The 19,825-nt window shown below is 42.3% G+C and overlaps 1 protein-coding gene and 1 pseudogene across 1 annotated transcript in view; one reads left to right on the forward strand and one right to left on the reverse strand.

Moving 5' to 3' along the window:
* LOC126298360 (uncharacterized) overlaps window positions 1–19,825 on the reverse strand; it is a 574,913-nt gene that overhangs the window by 449,283 nt on the left and 105,805 nt on the right. The gene's annotated exons all lie outside the window — the stretch shown is intronic.
* On the forward strand, window positions 10,301–10,418 carry LOC126299886 (5S ribosomal RNA; annotated as a pseudogene).

The following is a 19,825-nucleotide window of genomic DNA, read 5'->3' on the forward strand; positions in this document are numbered from 1 at the left end:
GGCGGCAGAGCTCATCTCCCCCTCTCCAGAATTTGCGGGAATTAGGTGACTTGTGTGGGTAGATGTGCTGTCAACTCCCTCCAGCGACCTACCAAGTCCTCATTGCTTCCATGCCACGACGCGTCGCCGCTGGCATCTGTGTCAAAAGTGGACATATGGGCTATTAGGTAGATGGTCATAATGTTCCGGCTGATGAGTGTATGTACAGTCGTGGACAAAACGAGGGAGACCCCTCGCCATTTCGTTATGCCGATCCGCACAACTTTAAAGTCTGCTACACGGCATAACAGGCAAGGCGACGAAGTGCTACCAACATTCAATGCACAGGCGTGAAATTGACAAACTATCCGAATTTTCTCAGACTGTTTTCAATCAAAAAATGGTTCAAATGGCTCTGAGCACTATGGGACTTAACATCTGTGGTCATCAGTCCCTTAGAACTTAGAACTACTTACACCTAACCAACCTAAGGACATTACACACATCGATGCCCGAGGCAGGATTCGAACCTGCGACCGTAGCGGTCACACGGTTCCAGACTGTAGCGCCTAGAACCGCTCGGCCACTCCGGCCGGCTTCAATCATGTGTATGACTATATTAATGCTGATTAGTGTGTGAAACACAACACCTAAATCTAAGATATAAATGAAAGAAGAAACGCTAATTAGTATGAACTGCACTAATAAAAATGAATTTCAGCTTATCGAGAAAACATAACTGTTTTAGTAAGACAAAGTACCCCAGATCGTTACGAATTAGCAAAACCGGTTTTAAGGGCTGGGTAGACAGATAGACGGTCAGGAAAGTGAGACTACTAGGGTTCCATTTTTACCGATGTAGGTCACGAAATCCGAACGACGAAAATAGCTACGACAGTTACTGAAGATGAGGGCCGCATAAATAATTCCCCCTACTCTTTATTGGAAATGTTGTAGTTGCAGTCGAGATACATCAGCATATTACTCGTAGCTATGCTTTCGATACAAATCACGTTTACAGGAATGCAACTAAGATCCATTTGCATATACACGTGGTAATTCAGATCCCAGTATTAATGCCACTGCGTTTTAGAAGTGCGAGCATTCCCAATGCTAGGTAGCGTAGGAAACACTTCGGCTAATGAACGTTTTCTGGCTGTGGCGAATCTAATGGATAATTCGAAACATTGTAGAACACGTTTGGCAGCATGTAGACAGAGTTATCCTACTAAATTTACTCGCTAATAACAGTATTTTGTTATTTCGATAAACATCCCGAATGATTGACACATAAGCAATGACACAAAAGGTAGAAAATTCTTGTTTTCGAATCCAGAAAGCTCCAATCAACAGAAACTGCAGATCATTTTGCCATTTTCATTGCGAACTTGCCGGCTTATTGAAGTCTAGGGTAATAAAAGAGGGCTGTTTGCCTGGGTTGTCAGCTAGAGTAATGAAAGGTGTTTGCTACTGCAAGGGAGGTCTGGTTTGTTTTTCGGTTCTAATCTCGATGGAGGCAGACAGACTAGCAGGAAAGCAATTTTAAGAAATTCTCGCGCCCGCAATACGTTTTATTGCTGCCTTGATTCTGTACCGGCGCCCTATGGATGTAAATATGAAGATCTTGTAGAATTTCATACCGCTTACTGATTACTTTTTCCGCTTCTGTCAATAACTGAATTGACTTATGTGTGGCATTGAATGATTTTTAACTGAATTTCGTTATGAATATTCACGCATTGCTAAATTTGCACATTTTTATGGTAGGTCAGCAACGATAATCCAGTATGACTGGTCAGAACGTTGACACAGACCGTTTTGCAGCCAAATACGCATAATATTTTGCTAATTCGTAACGATCTGGGGTACTTTGTCTTACTAAAATAGATATGTTTTCTCGATAAGCTTAAATTCATTTTTATTAGTATAGTTCATACTAATTAGCGTTTCTTCTTTCATTTACATCTTATATTTACGTGTTGTGTTTAACACACTAATCAGCATTAATATAGTCATGCATATGATTGAAATCAGTCTGACAAAGTTCGGATAGTTTGTCAATTTGATGCCTGTGCATAGTATGTTGGTAGCACTTCGTCGCCTTGCCTGTTATGCTGTGTGGCAGACTTTAAAGCTGTGCGGATCAGCATAACGAAAAGGCGAGCGGTCTCGCTCGTTTTGTCCACGACTATACCTATCTACAGAGAAAGTGCTGGTGATGGCCTGGGTGAGTCCTGTATTTCTAAAAACAAGAAATAAATGTAACCTAGAAGATTGAGAAACATAAATAAATGTAACCGTAAGTGTAAGATAATTAACAAGAGAATGACTGCGCCACCTCGCGGAGTGGAAAATAAGTGGCGCCACCTCGTGCCTTCTCTGTAAGAAGTTTTTGTTATTTTGTGGCGGAGTTCGCAAAGAAGCAACAAGCCGGCGCCACTTACATTCCACTGCGAATGGATCAACCCCTACCAACCTTTTAATTAACAGTTATTGTCTTGTTTTGTTTTTTTTACTCTTGATGTGATTTTAGTACTGAATATTGTATTCTGACTTTTTGCACATTTATGCTGTTAGCAAATGCACTCACGTCGGTCGTCTGGTGCCATACCCCCATTAATGCCAAATTTCGTCGTACTGTCCTCAGGGCTACGTTTGTCGCACATGCCACATTGAAATATGCTGTTATTTCACGCAGTGTTGTTTGTCTGTTAGCACTGACAACTCTACTTAAACGCCGCTGCTCTCGATCGTTACGCAAAGGCCGTAGGCGACTGCACTGTCCGTGCCGAGATGTAATGCCTGAAATTTTGTATTCTCAGGCCACTCCTCACACTGTCGATTGACTGAATTGCCTAACGACTTCCGAAATGGAATGTGCAGTGCGTCTAGCTGCAAATGCCACTCCGCGTTAAAAGTCTGTTAATTCCCGTAGTGCAATCATAGCACGTTGGACACCGTTTCACATGAATTACCTGAGTACAAATGTCGCCTCCGCCAATGCACTCCTCTCTTGTACCTTGTGTACGCGACACTACCGCCTTCTGCATGCATATACCGCTGTCCCATGGCGTCTGTCACGTCAGTGTAACATCGTTAAAGCGCGAGATAGAATGTTAAATAAATAATCAAACTGAATGAAACATACCTTAATAAACTCGCGCTAGCAGGCCGCAGGGGCAAGACCACACTCACAAAGAAGTGTTCACATTTAAAGGTAATTCACAGAGATGTCGCCGCAACTTGATGGCAGAGCGTCAAGCGGGCACGCAATGGAATTTGGAATAAGGCTTGCGTACGATCACTGCAGAGGACACACATAGGTGTGGCTCAAAGCAGTTATATGACAGCATACTTAGTGCTTACAAAACAAACAAACAAAGATTACAATTAATCAGCCGATAGTCGCCCATAAAGGAAACCTTTGAATGACTCCAAACAGATACAATACTCTACTGGCCATTAAAATTGCTACACCAAGAAAAAATGCAGATGATAAACGGGTATTCATTGAACAAATATATTATACTAGAACTGACATGTGATTACATTTTCACTCAATTTGCGTGCATAAATTCTGAGACATCAGTACCCAGAACAACCACCCCTTGCCGTAATAACGGCCTTGATACGCCTGGGCATTGAGTCAAACAGCGCTTGGATGGCGTGTACAGGTACAGCTGCCCATGCAGCTTCAACACGATACCACAGTTCACCAAGAGTAGTGACTGGCGTATTGTGATGAGCCAGTTGCTCGGCCACCATTGACCAGATGTTTTCAATTGGTGAGAGGACTGGAAAATGTGCTTTCCAGGGCAGCAGTCGAACATTTTATGTATCCAGAAAGGCCCGTACAGGACCTTCATCATTCGGTCGTGTATTGTCCTGCTGAACTGTAGGTATTTGCAGGGATCGAATGAAGGGTAGAGCCACAGGTCGTAACACATCTGAAATGTGCGGTCAGTGCGAACAAGAGGTGACCGAGACGTGTAACCAATGGCACCCCATACCATACTCCAGTATGGCGATGACGAATACACGCTTCCAATGTGCGTTCACCGCGGTGTCGCCAAACACGGATGCGACCATCATGATGCTGTAAACAGAACCTGGATTCATCCGAGAAAATGATGTTTTGCCATTCTTGCACCCAGATTCGTCGTTGAGTACACCATTGCAGGCGCTCCTGTCAGTGACGCAGCGTCAAGGGTAACCGCAACCGTGGTTTCCGAGCTGATAGTCCATGTCGTCGAACTGTTCGTGCAGATGGTTGTTGTCTTGCAAACGTCCCCGTCTGTTGACTCAGGGATCGAGACATGGTTGCACGATCCGTTGCAGCCTTGCGGATAAGATGCCTGTCATCTCGACTGCTAGTGACACGAGGCCGTTGGGATCCAGCACGGCGTTCCGTATTACCCTTCCGAATCCACAGATTCCATATTCTGCTAACAGTCATTGGATCTCGACCAACGCGAGCAACAATGTCGCGATATGATAAACCGCAATCGCGACAGTCTACAATCCGACCTTTATAAAAGTCGGAAACGAGGCATCACAACTACGTTTCACCAGGCAACGCCGGTCAACTGCTGTTTGTGTATGAGAAATCGCTTGGAAACTTTTCTCATGTCAACATATTGTATGTGTCGCCACCGGCGCCAGCCTTGCGTGAATGCTCTGAAAAGCTAATCATTTGCATATCACAGCATCTTCTTCCTGTCGGTTAAATTTCACGTCTGTAGCACGTCATCTTCGTGGTGTAGCAATTTTAATGGCCAGTAGTGTAGTAACATCAGTCTTAACTAAATAAAACCGAAAGATAACCACCAGAGATTGGCGTAATCCCGATAACCAGGGATGAAACAAATTCTTAAAACATCAAGTCCCGACTCGACTTGAGACGTACATATAATGTCTTGGAATGAATAAGGAGGGGAGGGGGGGGGGGGGGGAGAGGAGAGAGTAATAAAAATCAAGTAAAAATTTTAAAAATTAGCGTCACTAAGTCATAATAGCCTTGGTTTCTACTAGTGAACTGATAGTTAGCGATTCTTCGTCGACTGGACGCATACGTTTAAGGATTACCAACTCTTCCAGTAAGTCTAGTTTTCACCTTTCCGAGGTCACTGTAAGATGCAAAGTCGTCGATCGTAGGTGGCTGGTGGCCTATAGTCTTCAGGTATTCAGCAAATGCGGAGTGCTGCTTTACTTGAACTTTCTTGGTTAAGAAATTCTCGCTAAACCTAGTTCTAAACGTCCTTCCAGTTTGACCAGTACAGAACTTATAAGTCCAAGAGGAAGCATACCAATATTTATTAGGCAGCTCATTATGCACGTAACAGTTCTGAGCTTTATTATGCGGTAAAAAGCTATCCGGACGTGGAAAGTTTGAAGTAACTTAGCTATTTGATACGACAATTTCCCCACAAATGGATATATATCTGCGGTGGTGACGAAAGATTCGATTGCGTGTTTTTCCTGTTATCCGTTAATTTTCTTTTGTATCGTCTATTTTTCATCCGTGGGCTATAAAAGTCTGGGTGGTGACGAAAGATTCGATTGCGTGTTTTTCTTGTTATCCGATAATTTTCTTTTGTATCGTCTATTTTTCATCCGTGGACTATAAAAAGTTAGTAGTTGCAATAAACTTTAAGTTAGCAAGCTCTCTGTTTACAGATAAAGTGCTGAGGGGAACGTTGCAGAGGAGGCCAATTATTGATCTAAAGGAACACTAGTTGAGCTCCTACGAATGACATGATGAAGCATGGATAGTTGCATTACTGTCTGTGGGCTTTCTAAAAATATTAAAATGAACAGTACTGTTCTCAAACTGCATTTGTAAATCTAATTAATTCATGTTTCATAACCTCCTGCGTAAAGGACATGTTGGAATATGTTGTTGTTGTGGTCTTCAGTCCTGAGACTGGGTTGATGCAGGAATATAAAGTATTAAATTCAGTTGTTAACCTAGAAAAATTTGTGTCAGTGAATAGTCTATTATAAAATATGTCATCTAAATACCGCCGATAAACAAATATTTTATGGCGTAAATTGAATTTTTCCTTGAAGTATTTTTGCTCCAGCGAATTCACAAATACGGCCGCAAGGCATGTAGCCAAACGGTTCCCCAGTGAAGATACAACCTCCGTAGTCTCATCAGCTGTGAGACGACCGTATGTAAAGAGATTCTCTTTGCTAATTGCAATAGAATCATCTAAGGGATGTTTCTATAAAAATTTATTATCAAGAGACCACATGCAACTCATGGAAGGGAAATTTCTGTCCTTAAGGAGCTGAATTAGCTCATTTCTATTACGAGTATATATAGAATGATTTTCTTCGTATATAAAGGAACGAGAATTAAAAATACTTCTATAGTAGCATAAAAAAGGTGAATATGTCCTGGGCAGAGTTAGGGATGTCAAAGAAGAGAACTTGCTTTTCTACTTATCTGACAGCTTCAAAGACTATCAAATGAAAAAGACTTGACATATTCGCGCTTTTTTACTCGTTAGCATTACTACCCATCTCATGTAATATAGAGGATAGTGTCAAGCAAAGTTACAAAGATGACGTCATGTCATATAATATCACAAATGCCATCATGTCATCCCACGTGTCATGCAAGCTTAGGATGCATGCATCCCCACTCTGGGATACTTTCTATTACACATGCACCCCCATTCTCGAGTAATCCCTATTGCAGATGCATCCCACTCTATAGAAGCATGTAAATTTTTGTCTATTTATTCCCCTCTCCAAACATGTGACAGAGGATGGATCTAAGAGAGCTCACTACGTTGGGGAAGTAGGTTAACTTGTAAAAAAGCACGAATATGTCAGGATATTTTGACAGTTGTCTTCTTTTAAATCCTCAATTCTCTTCATATGGCTCTGAGCACTATGCGACTTAACTTCTGAGGTCATCAGTCGCCTAAAACTTAGAGCTAATTAAACCTAACTAACCTAAGGACATCACACACATCCATGCCCGAGGCAGGATTCGAACCTGCGACCGTAGCGGTCGCTCGGTCCAAACTGTAGCGTCCAGAACCGCACGGCCACTCCGGCCGGCAAATCCTCAATTCTGCCCAAGACATATTCATCTTTTGTGTGCTATGACAGGATCACTTTTTATTTTGGTTTCCAACCTTTACCGGCATAAACTGGCAACCGACGTAGATATTTGTTAACTCGGCGACGATTGATCCTGTATAGGATTTTTTGCCTTGCGAAGCATATTGCTTATATCGTGGCAACAGATAAGGATTTCACAAAACAGGACGACCATTAATTACACATATTTGTCTACCTTCTTACAAAATTTATACCTATTCGCAGAGGTGAGAAACATAGAAGAAGAGCGCGAAAAAAAAAAAAACTCAAAGAAACATGTTTTAGCACGTAAAATCCGAATGAATCCAGATTTTTGAAAACGTTTCTTCAATTTTATCGTAAGAACACATTTATTTGATTCATTTTAAACTGTTTCCGTCTTCAGTTCACGTAAGAACGATTTGAGAGCGCTACATTTAGCTGGAAGTTAAACCATCGTACCGCGACACCGGATGAAAATTATTGGATAAAAAGAACTTAGTTTTTACGCTTTTTGACTACCTTCGCAGAAAGTTTGGATTAATTCGTGTAAGCTTAAATTATGGAAGTGACGTGCTTCAAAAATCTCCCAGAAAAATGCTTTTTTTATGGGTAAAATCAAAATAAGCAAGATTTTTCAAATGGTTAAAGATTATCTTAGACCAAAGTGCAATACACCCATTTCGCTCCTGTCCGGAGTGATGTAATACTGAGTATTTCTGTACGTAAAATCCGAGCGGTGCATATAGAAGTGCTACCATTAGCTAAGCATTCATTTCAGCCCAATTAAATGCTTTTGCAAAAAGAATTAATCGATTCGCACAGTTTACATGGGCTCCAGCTCCGGCTCGTCGTTCAAAAAAAAATGGTTCATATGGCTCTGAGCACTATGGGACTCAACTGCTGTGGTTATCAGTCCCCTAGAACTTAGAACTACTTAAACCTAACTAACCTAAGGACATCACACACATGCATGCCCGAGGCTGGATTCGAACCTGCGACCGTAGCAGTCGCACGTTCCGGACTGCGCGCCTAGAACCGCGAGACCACCGCGGCCGGCGGCTCGTCGTTCAAACACTGCTTAATACGCCCTAACATAGCTACAGCAAGACAAATGTTCGAATGGCTATACAAATGGGTAATGGTCCAGGCTAAACTAAAAACTTATTACCCCATGTTCGAAGCTTAAAGAGGAACTGAACACCAACATCCTTCCAAACCGAGATTCTGCGCGTGGTCTTTTCAGACGTACTTGAAGACGGCTCAGCAGGTGTTCACAATATTATTAACAACCGGGCTTAAAGAAAGAGTTTCTGTATCAAAACTATTCTGAATTCTGGGTGCTGGTGCTTTGGGATTCATTAAATAAAAGGTCAGGTCTGATGATAGTACTACACTTCTCAAAGCATCCTTCAATTTGTTTGGCATAATCAGCTGTAGGATCAATATTTATTTGTTGAATGTTATTTTCATGGAAAAGTGGATAATTTTTTCATTGTCGTTCATCTTCTATAAAATAACAGCCGTATTGTTTTCGTCTGCACAGGTAACTAGGCACTCTTTATCCCGCAACTTTTTGTTGAAGGAGTAAAGAATGGGAGCGTAGCTGCTGCTAGTTTGTGCACACTCAGCTTTTTCAATCAAATCACAGCTCTTACAGGCTATTTTTAATTTCTCGGATTTGCCACATGATATTCTACCAAGGCTATTTTAACGTCTGCCACTAGAGAAGCTACAAGCTGCTTATAGAACTGGAGCTGAATACTACATTTAAGATTCTTATTTAGCAATCAGGTCTACTGTGCATCGAACTGAATATTGGTGAGGTTTGCAGTACGCTTAGCAAAGGGCAATGGGATAACTATTGCAAAAAAATGGTTCAAATGGCTCTGAGCACTATGGGACTTAACAGCTATGGTCATCAGTCCCCTAGAACTTAGAACTACTTAAACCTAACTAACCTAAGGACATCACACAACACCCAGTCATCACGAGGCAGAGAAAATCCCTGACCCCGCCGGGAATCGAACCCGGGAAGCCGGGCGTGGGAAGCAAGAACGCTACCGCATGACGACGAACTGCGGACTAACTATTGCATACCCTGCATCACGTTGAGGTTGAGAGTAAGCTTTCCGTAGCCTTTAGCGTTTGATTAGGTGTGTGCGCTCGATCAGCTGGCTATTTTCGTGCAAGACGATATTCAATAGCCCCATCATTTCATCTAAAAAATCAGAAGCTGAAATTTTAGATGAACTACAATTAAGATCAAGCACTATTATATTCAGTTTGCCCTTCAATTTAAGAAGTTGTCTGGTCTCATTTGAAATGAAGATTCTTGTACATTTCAACATCGAATTACTTGGAACCTGATTCTTACGTAACTTGAGGTATTTCAGAATATACAGAGGTGTTAACTTATCGAATAAACAGAATATACAGAGGTATTAACTTACCAAATAAACATTGCTTGTTGAACTTGATATTCATCGATGGCCGCATAATTTTAAATTTTGTTTTGTAGAATCAGTAGACCAACTCCTTTGCCCAACTACACAGTTTGTCGAAAAATATCGTCGACTCCATTAGCCGTCTGGTACAACAACCATGTGTAGAATATTTGAATGAAAACATTCTTGGTTCCAATTATTCTTTTATTAACAACGAGTTTCGCCTTCGTGGGGCATTTTTACATTGTCTATAGAAACAACAAATTAGGGTGTGGTCGTAGCATGCACGATTTTATATGCGAATAAGAAATTGTTATTAACCTTAAAATTTTTCTTTTATAACGTCTGAAATAGCATAATACGCCTCTGTGCTTGACCGCAGCAGTTATGTGTTGTTTACTTTGTCAAACTAGGAACTTTCAAGTATTAACCTTCACACGCTTTATGTGGACTTTAAGTATGGATTTTATTGTCATACGCTTATTTTACCAAATGAAATAATTTTAATTAATGACTAGGCATATTGCATTTTGACGATTTAACTTGCGAGACTGGTTACTCATGTACCCTAGCATTAGTGCCCTCTACTCGCCTCAGTTGTTTGTATAATTACAGAACTCACCCAGACTGTTCTCAGCATTTGCTATGTACCTAGTTTTGTGTATATTTGTACACTGACGTTGATACTTACATCAAAATATTTGTATAGTATGTATGGCTAATATGCATGGCTGCTAATCTTGTAAACATTTTTTATTTGTTATTTATACGTATTATTAGGCAACGGCCTTGCCACAGTGGATACACCGGTTCCCGTGAGATCACCGAAGTTTAGCGCTGCCGGGCGTGGTCGGCACTTGGATGGGTGACCATCCAGGCCGCCATGCGCTGTTGCCATTTTGCGGGGTGCACTCAGCCTCGTGATGCCAATTGAGGAGCTACTCGACAGAATAGTAGCGTCTTCGGTCAAGAATACCAATCTATAAATTCCCAGCCGGCCGCGGTGGTCTCGCGGTTCTAGGCGCGCAGTCCGGAACCGCGCGACTGCTACGGTCGCAGGTCCGAATCCTGCCTCAGGCATGGATGTGTGTGATGTCCTTAGGTTAGCTAGGTTTAAGTAGTTCTAAGTTCTAGGGGACTGATGACCACAGCTGTTAAGTCCCATAGTGCTCAGAGCCATTTTTTTTTTATAAATTCCCAATGGATGAGGAATCACAGTTTATTATTTCATAAGTATTTGTATTTTTTCGTAAGTTTTTACCATATTGTAAACTAGATACAGGCATACTTCGTGGACTTTATTAATAATTTGTTTAATGTTGTGTCGATATTTTAATGAGAGGTCACAAAATGACTGCAATAATTTTCTGTTATGTAGTACATCATATATCTTTAAATTTGAGGGATGGTTATTATTTAAGTACCTAACTTGGATTCTTTAGTGTATGATGTCATAGAGATCATAGGGAGCGGGAGGGAAACGGGACCACCTTTTGGTAGTCTCGGGTTGGTGACTGAACTGAGCGGCCTACGTACCGCATGTATTAAACTAGTGTTCGTTGGACTTCTGAGCACAACGTATCAGCGCGTGGGTTAACTACTTTAAAATGAGTGTGGACATAGAACAACTTCCTGATCGTGAGTTACAGAGTAACTTTTATTGAGGCTTTACATTTTCGTTTTTTATTGATTGATTTTGCGCTACTTTTTTTATGGGACTTCAGGCATCTGTGAACTGTGATTAGTTACTATAGTTCATACTTATATTAATGCGTAATTAACTTACTGAATGTTTTTCGTTATCATTATTCACAATAGCGAACTTTAGTTTACATCAAGAGAAAGTGCGACCTGCACATTCGGACTTTCAACGGTTCTCTCGAAGTACAGTACAGTTTAATTAACTTTTCTTGCACATGTTTTCTCTATTCAACGTTCTGTTTGTGTTATAGCGCATGTGGGGGGGGGGGGGGGAGGAGGAGGAGAGGGGAGTTCAGTAAGTAAAGCAACGTATTTTTTCTCGCCAGTGTATGTTGAGAAAATGCAGAATTTGTTAGTGGGTCTTCTTGGAGTATTCCTACCTTAGCCCCTATAGTTATGGTAAGTGGCGTCTCTATAATTAGCCTTCGAAATTGTGTCTGGAGGAGGAGGAGGAGATTAGTGTTTAACGTCCTGTCGACAAAGAGGCCATTAGAGACAGAGCACAAGCTCGGATTAGGGAAGGAAATCAGCCGTGCCCTTTCAAAGGAACCATCCAGGCGCTTGCCTGAAACGATTTACAGAAATCACGGAAAAACTAAATCAGGATGGCCGGAGACAGATTTTAACCCTGGTTCTCCCGAATGCGAGTCCAGTGTGCTAACCACTGCGCCTCCTCGCTCGGTAAATGGCGTCTGCAGTGGATATGCGTTCCAAGATCTGTCAATGAGTTTCCTTTGTTGGATAACCAGAGCATCGCAGATACTCGTAGGCGCTTGTAGAATGTCTACGGAGACTGGCATTGAACAAAAGCACGGTGAGACGTTGGTCGAGGCGTCTGTCATCACCGGAACAAGATCGCGCAAACCTGTCCGATACTCCGGGTGCCGCCCTGCCGCACACAACTGTGGCTCTTGCAATGTTGGAACGTGCGGACACTCATTCTAGGTGATCGACAGATCACAATCAAACATACCGCTGCTCAACTGGATATCTCCGTTGGGAACTCAAAGTTGTGTACCCATGGGGTTTCTCACCATAAAGATCAATGAAGAACCATCTGTGCGGAATTGCTAACGCGTTACAAGGCTGATCGTAACAAATTTTTGTCTAACATCGTTACAGGCGATGAAACATGGGCTCATTACTTCGAACCGGAAACAGTCAAAACGGTTCAAATGGCTCTGAGCACTACGAGACTTAACATCTCAGGTCACCAGTCCCCTAGAACTTAGAACTACTTAAACCTAGCTAACCTAAGGACATCACACACACATCCATGCCCGAGGCAGGATTCGAACCTGCGACCGTAGCGGTCGCGCTGTTCCAGACTGAAGCGCCTAGAACCGTTCGGCCACAATGGCCTGCAAGTTCCAGACTGAAGCGCCTAGAATCGCTCGGCCACACCGGCCGGCCGGAAACAGTCAATGTAGTGGCGCAACACAACCTCTTCTCTGAAGAAAAAGTTCAAAGACACACCTTGAGCCGGTAAAGTCATGGCGAAGATATTCTGTATGATACCCTCCCCGATGATGCAACGATCAATTTGAAGTGTAATGTGCTACCCTTAGATCTGAAGAAACGACTTCGGCGTGTTCGTCGCCACAAGCATGCAAATGAAGTTCTCCTTCTCCATAACAACGCAAATCCTCACACGAGTCTGCGCACCCGAGAAACTTCTTCACTGGACTGTTCTCCCTGATCCACCCTACAGTCCTGTTTTCGCACCTCCCGATTTCCATCTGTATGGCCCAATGAGCTATTCACTCTGCGGAAAGCAGTACGTGGATGATAAGGAGGTTATTGATGCACCAAGGCATTGGCTCTGATGTCAACCAGAAGAGTGATAACATGTGGGCGTATAGGCTCTCCCAGTAAGGTTGCGAAAGGCCATCGCATTGAATGAAGATTACGCTGAAAAACATCTTTTTGTAGCCGAAAGAGTGGGCACTAATATGATGCATTGGAATCCTGAATAAAACTAATAGCTTCCGGGAAAAAAATGAGTTGATTACTTATTGAACGCTCGTTTTATATACTTCACACTTCATAAATTTATGATTATTTATTTGTTTTTCTTTGAATTTTTAACATCAAGTGCTCAGATGGAAACCCAGTTCTAAGCAAAGAAGGGAAAGCAGAAAGGTGAAAGGAGTCTGTAGAGGGTTTATACAAGGGCGATGTATTTGAGGACAATATTATGGAAATGGAAGAGGATGTTTCTTCAAACTGAAGAAACTGCAAAAAGGTGGGAATTTATGAAGTTGGGACCTTGATAAACTGACTAAACCAGAGGTTGTAAGAGTTTCATGGAGAGCATAAGGGAACAATTGGTAGGAATGTGGGAAAGGAATACAGTAGAAGAACAATGGGTAGCTTTGAGGGATGAAGTAGTGAAGGCAGCAGAGGATCAAGTAGGTAAAAAGACGAGGGATAGTAGAAATCCTTGGGTGAGAGAAGAAATATTGAATTTAACTGATTAAAGGAGAAAATAAAAAAATGCAGTAAATTAAGCAGGCAAAAAGGAATACAAACGTCTCAAAAACGAGATCGACAGGAAGTGAAAAATGGCTAAGCAGGGGACAAATGTAAGGATGTAGAGGCTTATCTCACTAAGGGTAAGATAGATACTGCCTAAAGGAAAATTAAAGAGACCTTTGGAAAAAAGAGAGCCACTTGTATGAATATCAACAGCTCAGATGGAAACCCAGTTCTAAGCAAGGAAGGGAAAGCAGAAAGGTGGAAGGAGTATATAGAAGGTGTATACAAGGGCGATGTACTTGAGGACAATATTGTGGAAATGGAAGAGGATGTAGATGAAGATGAAATGTGAGATACTATACTGCGTGAAGAGTTTGACAGAGCAGTGAAAGACCTGAGTCGAAACAAGGCCCCCGGAGTAGACAACTTTCCATTGGAACTACTGACGGCCTTGGGAGAGCCAGTCCTGACAAAACTCTACCATCTGGTGAACAAAATGTATGAGACAGGCGAAATACCCTTCAAGAAGAATATAATAATTTCAATCCCAAAGAAAGCAGGTGTTGACAGATGTCAAAATTACCGAACTATCAGTTTAATAAGTCATTATTAAACCTACTCCTGCATTACCCCTATTTGATTTTGTATTTATAACCCTGTATTTACCTGACCAAAAGTCTTGTTCCTCCTGCCACCGAATTTCACTAATTCCCACTATATCCAACTTTAACCTATCCATTTCCCTTTTTAAATTTTCTAACCTACCTGCCCGATTAAGGGATCTGACATTCCACGCTCCGATCCGTAGAACGCCAGTTTTCTTTCTCCTGATAACTATGTCCTCCTGAGTAGTCCCCGCACGGGGATCCGTATAGGGGTGTGCAGCTCGTGGTCGTGCGGTAGCGTTCTCGCTTCCCAAGCCCGGGTTCGATTACCGGCCGGGTCAGGGATTTTCTCTGCCTTGTGATAACTGGGTGTTGTGTGCTGTCTTTAGGTTAGTTAGCTTTAAGTAGTTCTAAGTTCTAGGGGACTGATGGCCGTAGATGTTAAGTCCCATAATGCTCAGAGCCATTTGAACAATTTTTTCCGAATAGGAGACTATTTTACCTCCGGAATATTTTACCCAAGAGGACGCCATTATCATTTATCCATATAGTAAAGCTGCATGCCCTCAGGAAAAATTGCGGCTGTACTTTCTCCTTGCTTTCAGCCCTTCGCAGTACCAGCACAGCAAGGCCGTTTTGGTTAGTGTTACAAGGCCAGAACAGTCAATCATCCAGACTGTTGCCCCTGAAACTACTGCCCCTCTTCAGGAACCACACGTTTGTCTGGCCTGTCAACAGATATCCCTTTGTTGTGGTTGCACCTTCCGTACGGCTATCTGTATCGCTGAGGCACGCAAGCCTCCCCACCAACGGCAAGGTCTATGGTTCACAGGGGGGAGAAGCTAGATTAAGAAAAGACAAACGTACGTTTCTAGCATTGGTACACTTAGAGAAAGCTTTTGACAATGTTGACTGGAATACTCTATTTCAAATTCTGAAGGTGGCAGGGGTAAAATACAAGGAGCGAAAGGCTATTTACAATTTGTACTGAAAGCAGATGGCAGTCATACGAGTCGAGGGGTTTGAAAGGGAAGCAGGGGTTGGGAAGGGAGTGAGACAGGGTTGTAGCCTATCCTTGATGTTATTCAATCTGTATATTGAGCAAGCAATAAAGGAAACAAAAGAAAAGTTTGGATTGGGTATTAAAATCCACGGAGAAGAAATAAAAACTTTGAGGTTCGCCGATGACATTGTAATTCTGTCAGAGACAGCAAAGGACTTGGAAGAGCAGTTGAATGAAATGGACAGTGTCTTGGAAGGAGGATATAAGCAAAACGAGGATAATGGAATGTAGTCGAATTAAGTCGGGTGATGCTGAGGGAATTAGATTAGGAAATGGTACATTTAAAGCACTAAAGGAGGTTTGCTATTTGGGGAGCAAAATAACTTTAAAAATGATTCAAATGGCTCTGAGCACTATGGGACTTAACTACTGTCGTCATCAGTCCCCTAGAGCTTAGAACTACTTAAACCTAACTAACCTAAGGACATTACACACATCCATCCCCGAGGCAGGATTCGAACCTGCGACCGTAGTGGTCGCGCGGTTCCAGACTGTAGCACCTAGAACCGCTCGGCCACTCCGGCAAAATAACTGATGATGGTCGAAGTAGAGAGGATATAATATGTAGACTGGCAATGGCAAGGAAAGCGGTTCTGAAGAAGAGAAATTTGTTAACATCGAGTGTAGATTTTAGTGTCAGGAAGCCGTTTCTGAGAGTATTTGTATGGACTGTAGCCGTGTATGGATATGAAACATGGTCGATAAAGAGTTTGGACAAGAAGAGAATAGAAACTTTCGAAATGTGGTGCTACAGAAGTATGCTGAAGATTAGATGGGTAGATCAATTTAGTATTGGAGGGCAGCGCGGAGGGTAAAAATCGTAGAGGGAGACCAAGAGATGAATACACTACGCAGATTCAGAAGGATGTAGGTTACAGTAGGTACTGGGAGATGAAGAAGCTTGCACAGGATAGAGTAGCACGGAGAGCTGCATCAAACCAGTCTCAGGACTGAAGACCACAACAACAACATTCTTTGAATTCGCAAATCCATGTGAGGACTTATTCTCATATGTGTGAACAGCAGTTAAACAAATATTTACTTAGCTTAAAACATGACACACTATTTTCGAGAGCGTCATTATTGCCATGGGATTTACCAAGGCTTTTTCCTATTTGTATTTCTCTGATTTCCTTGGCTGCCAAGACAGGGTTTAAGGATTAGTTCTGTGTTTAATATACGGCCTTTCAAGCGATAATTCACGACCGACCCCTCAGACGGAAAGAAAAGTCAAGCCAACAAATAATTAGCTCGTGTACTGCTCATACCGACTGCGGCATGCAAAAGCTACGGCTGCGCTAATAATCGGAACCATGAGACAAAAACCAGAGTTATATGTCCTGACTGATTTGTACCGAGCGCTATAGCGTGAAGTTCTTGATGCATTGCTCCGAGTTTGTAGATGTTGGCAATACTGTTTTACAAGCGGAAATCTTTTGTTTCTCCTTGTTTGCTTGCTGAGTAAATGCACTGTACTTATTGGCATTGTATTCTATCGTCGTTTGTGGATTTATTCTAGGTATACTTGATTGTATGTCAATCAGTACAGGTTTAAACTTTTATGTGCAGATGTACCTTTTAGTGCTTTAAGCCCGAGTGCTAACATTGGTCTTTGGATCTGGATGCTTCATTTCTAAAGTGAATGAGTTAACAGATTTAAATGGGTATGTGAACTCGAATGTCTTTTTAGACTCAGCATACAGCATACATTGAGTAGCCACAATTTTTGGCATATTTTGCTCTTAGATGAAGACTTGATATTTTCTTTTCCGACTTGGATGTTTCAGGAGCAATACGCACAGATGAGTGGCGCAGTAAATTGGGTTTTGTTTCGTGGGTAGTTAAAACGCATCTGTCGCATCTCGCCTGGCCCTTGTGTAACGTGGTGGTGTGCCCAGAATATTGCAACTCGAAGTGACTCATCGGACTGGACCTGTAATACCTAAGTTTCGCACAAGCCTGGTAAAGATACCTGAGGTGATTGCCACCTGGGGCGCGCGGGGTAGCCATCCGGTCTTGGGAGCATTGCCACTGTTCGCTCGGCTGCCCGAGTCGGAGGTTCGAGTCCTCCCTCGGTCATGGATGTGTGTGTGTTGACCTTAGCGTAAGTTAGTTTAAGTTAGATTAAGTAGTGTGTAAGCCTAGGGACCGATGACCTCAGCACTTTGGTCCTATAGGAACTTACCACAAATTTCCAAAATTGCCACTTGGCTTTTTTCCCTTTTTCTAGAGATGCAGCGTGTATTACCCTTCCCTACTACGAGAAGTGTTCAATAAGTAATGCAAATTTTTTTTCCTTGACCAGTTTCGATTGAAAACTATCGGAATTTGTTGTGGGACATCGTGGAATATTCCTGTTAAGGCGTAAAGTCAGCGCCGGCACGCCAGTCGGGAATACAGAGAAGAGAAGGCTGACCAACCTCCCTCTAGGACGACAACACGACAGTAGCGGCCCCTAGATGAAGACGACAGAAGCTCCGCGCCCGTCTGGTGGCAGCCCACTTCCACAGCAGCTTCAACGTTAGCCACTTCGTTACCGATGCATCGTAGCCTCTATCATTAGCAATCTCTACGTAGCGCAGACTTGTGTTTGTCTGTTCTGAAGAAGACTGATTATTTTGTATGTCGCCCTTTGCTTGCGACATATGTATCAAAGGTAAGAATTTGTACTCGTCTTGTTGCAATGAAACTCATGAATACGAATTGTTTGATTGTTTGTCTAGCGAACCCAGTATGGAGCAGAGAAACGCAGATATTCATAGACGCCTCCAGAATGTCTACGGAGACCCAGCAGTAACAAAGTACGTTGAGTCGTTGGGCGAAGTGTCTGTCGTCATTGCAACGAGGTCTCGCAAACCTGTCCGATATGCCCCTCGCACACAAAATTGTTCAAATGGCTCTGAGCACTATGGGACTTAACATCTGAGGTCATCAGTCCCCCAGAACGTAGAACTACTTAAACCTAACTAACCTAAGGACATCACACACATCCATGACCGAGGCAGGATTCGAACCTGCAACCGCAGCAGCAGCGCTGTTCCGGACTGAGGCGCCTAGAACCGCTCGGCCACAGAGGCCGGCCCTACCAGTTTGACCAATATAGAATTGATGGCAGATACGTCATTCCAATTCTTAAGCGCCAGAAGAAGCATACCAATCTTTATTAGGCGTCTCATTATGCACGTAAGAGTTCTGAGCTTTATTATGTGATAAAAAGCTACACGGATGCCGAGAGTTTGGAGTAACTTAGCTATTTGATACGACAATTTCCCCACAAACGGAAGCTTTATATATCTCTGCGGTGGTGACGAAAGATTCGATTGCGTGTTTTTCCTGTCATCCGATAATTTTCTTTTATATCGTATATTTTTCATCCGTGGGCTATAAAAGTTAGTAGGTGCAATAAACTTTAAGTCAGAAATCTCTGTTCCTGTAACGGTCCAACTTTTGGAGCAATATTTTGTGATCAACACAATCAAATGCCTTAGTTAAATCAAAAAATACGCCAAGCGTTCGAAACCTTTTGTTTAGCCCATCTACTACCTCACGGAGAAAAGAAAATATAGCATTTTCAGTTGTTTAGCGACTTCTAAAGCCGAACTTTACATATGATAGTAAATCGTGTGACATAAAATGATCCATTATCTTTACATACACAGCCTTTTCAATAACTGAGGGCATAGAAATAGGTCTAACATTATCTACATTATCCCTTTCTCCATTTTTATAAAGCGGCTTTACTACTGAGTACATTAATCGCTCAGGAAACTGACTATTCCTAAAGGAAAAATTACAAATAAGGCTAAATACAGGGCTAACATGTGCAGCACAGTACTTTAATATTCTGCTAGACAATCCATCATAACCATCAGAGTCCTTAGTTTTCAGTGATTTAATTATTGACTCAATCTCCCTCTTGTCCGTATCTCAGAGGAGTATTTCAGATAAAAAATGGCTCTGAGCACTATGGGACTCAACTGCTGTGCTCATTAGTCCCCTAGAACTTAGAACTACTTAAACCTAACTAACCTAAGGACATCACAAACGTCCATGCCCGAGACAGGACTCGAACCTGCGACCGTAGCAGTCGCACGGCTCCGGACTGCGCGCCTAGAACCGCGAGACCACCGCGGCCGGCGTATTTCAGACATCAATCTCGTAAAGGCATTTGCCAAGGAAGTTATATGATTTTCTGTAGAAACTAAATTTTTATTCAATTCACCAGTAATGCTCAGAAAGTGATTGTTAAATATTGTACATATATCTGACTTATCAGTAACAGAAATATTTTTACTGCCAACTGGATTTATATCGTCGACCTTGTGCTGCTGACCAGACACTTCCTTCACAACTGACCATATGGTTTTAATTTTATCGTGTGAATTAGCTATTCTATTTGCATACCACATACTCTTTGCCTTGCTAATAGCATTTTAAGCACCTTACAATACTGTTTG

The sequence above is a fragment of the Schistocerca gregaria genome, chromosome X (genome assembly GCF_023897955.1).
Source record: "Schistocerca gregaria isolate iqSchGreg1 chromosome X, iqSchGreg1.2, whole genome shotgun sequence".
Taxonomy (NCBI): domain Eukaryota; kingdom Metazoa; phylum Arthropoda; class Insecta; order Orthoptera; family Acrididae; genus Schistocerca; species Schistocerca gregaria.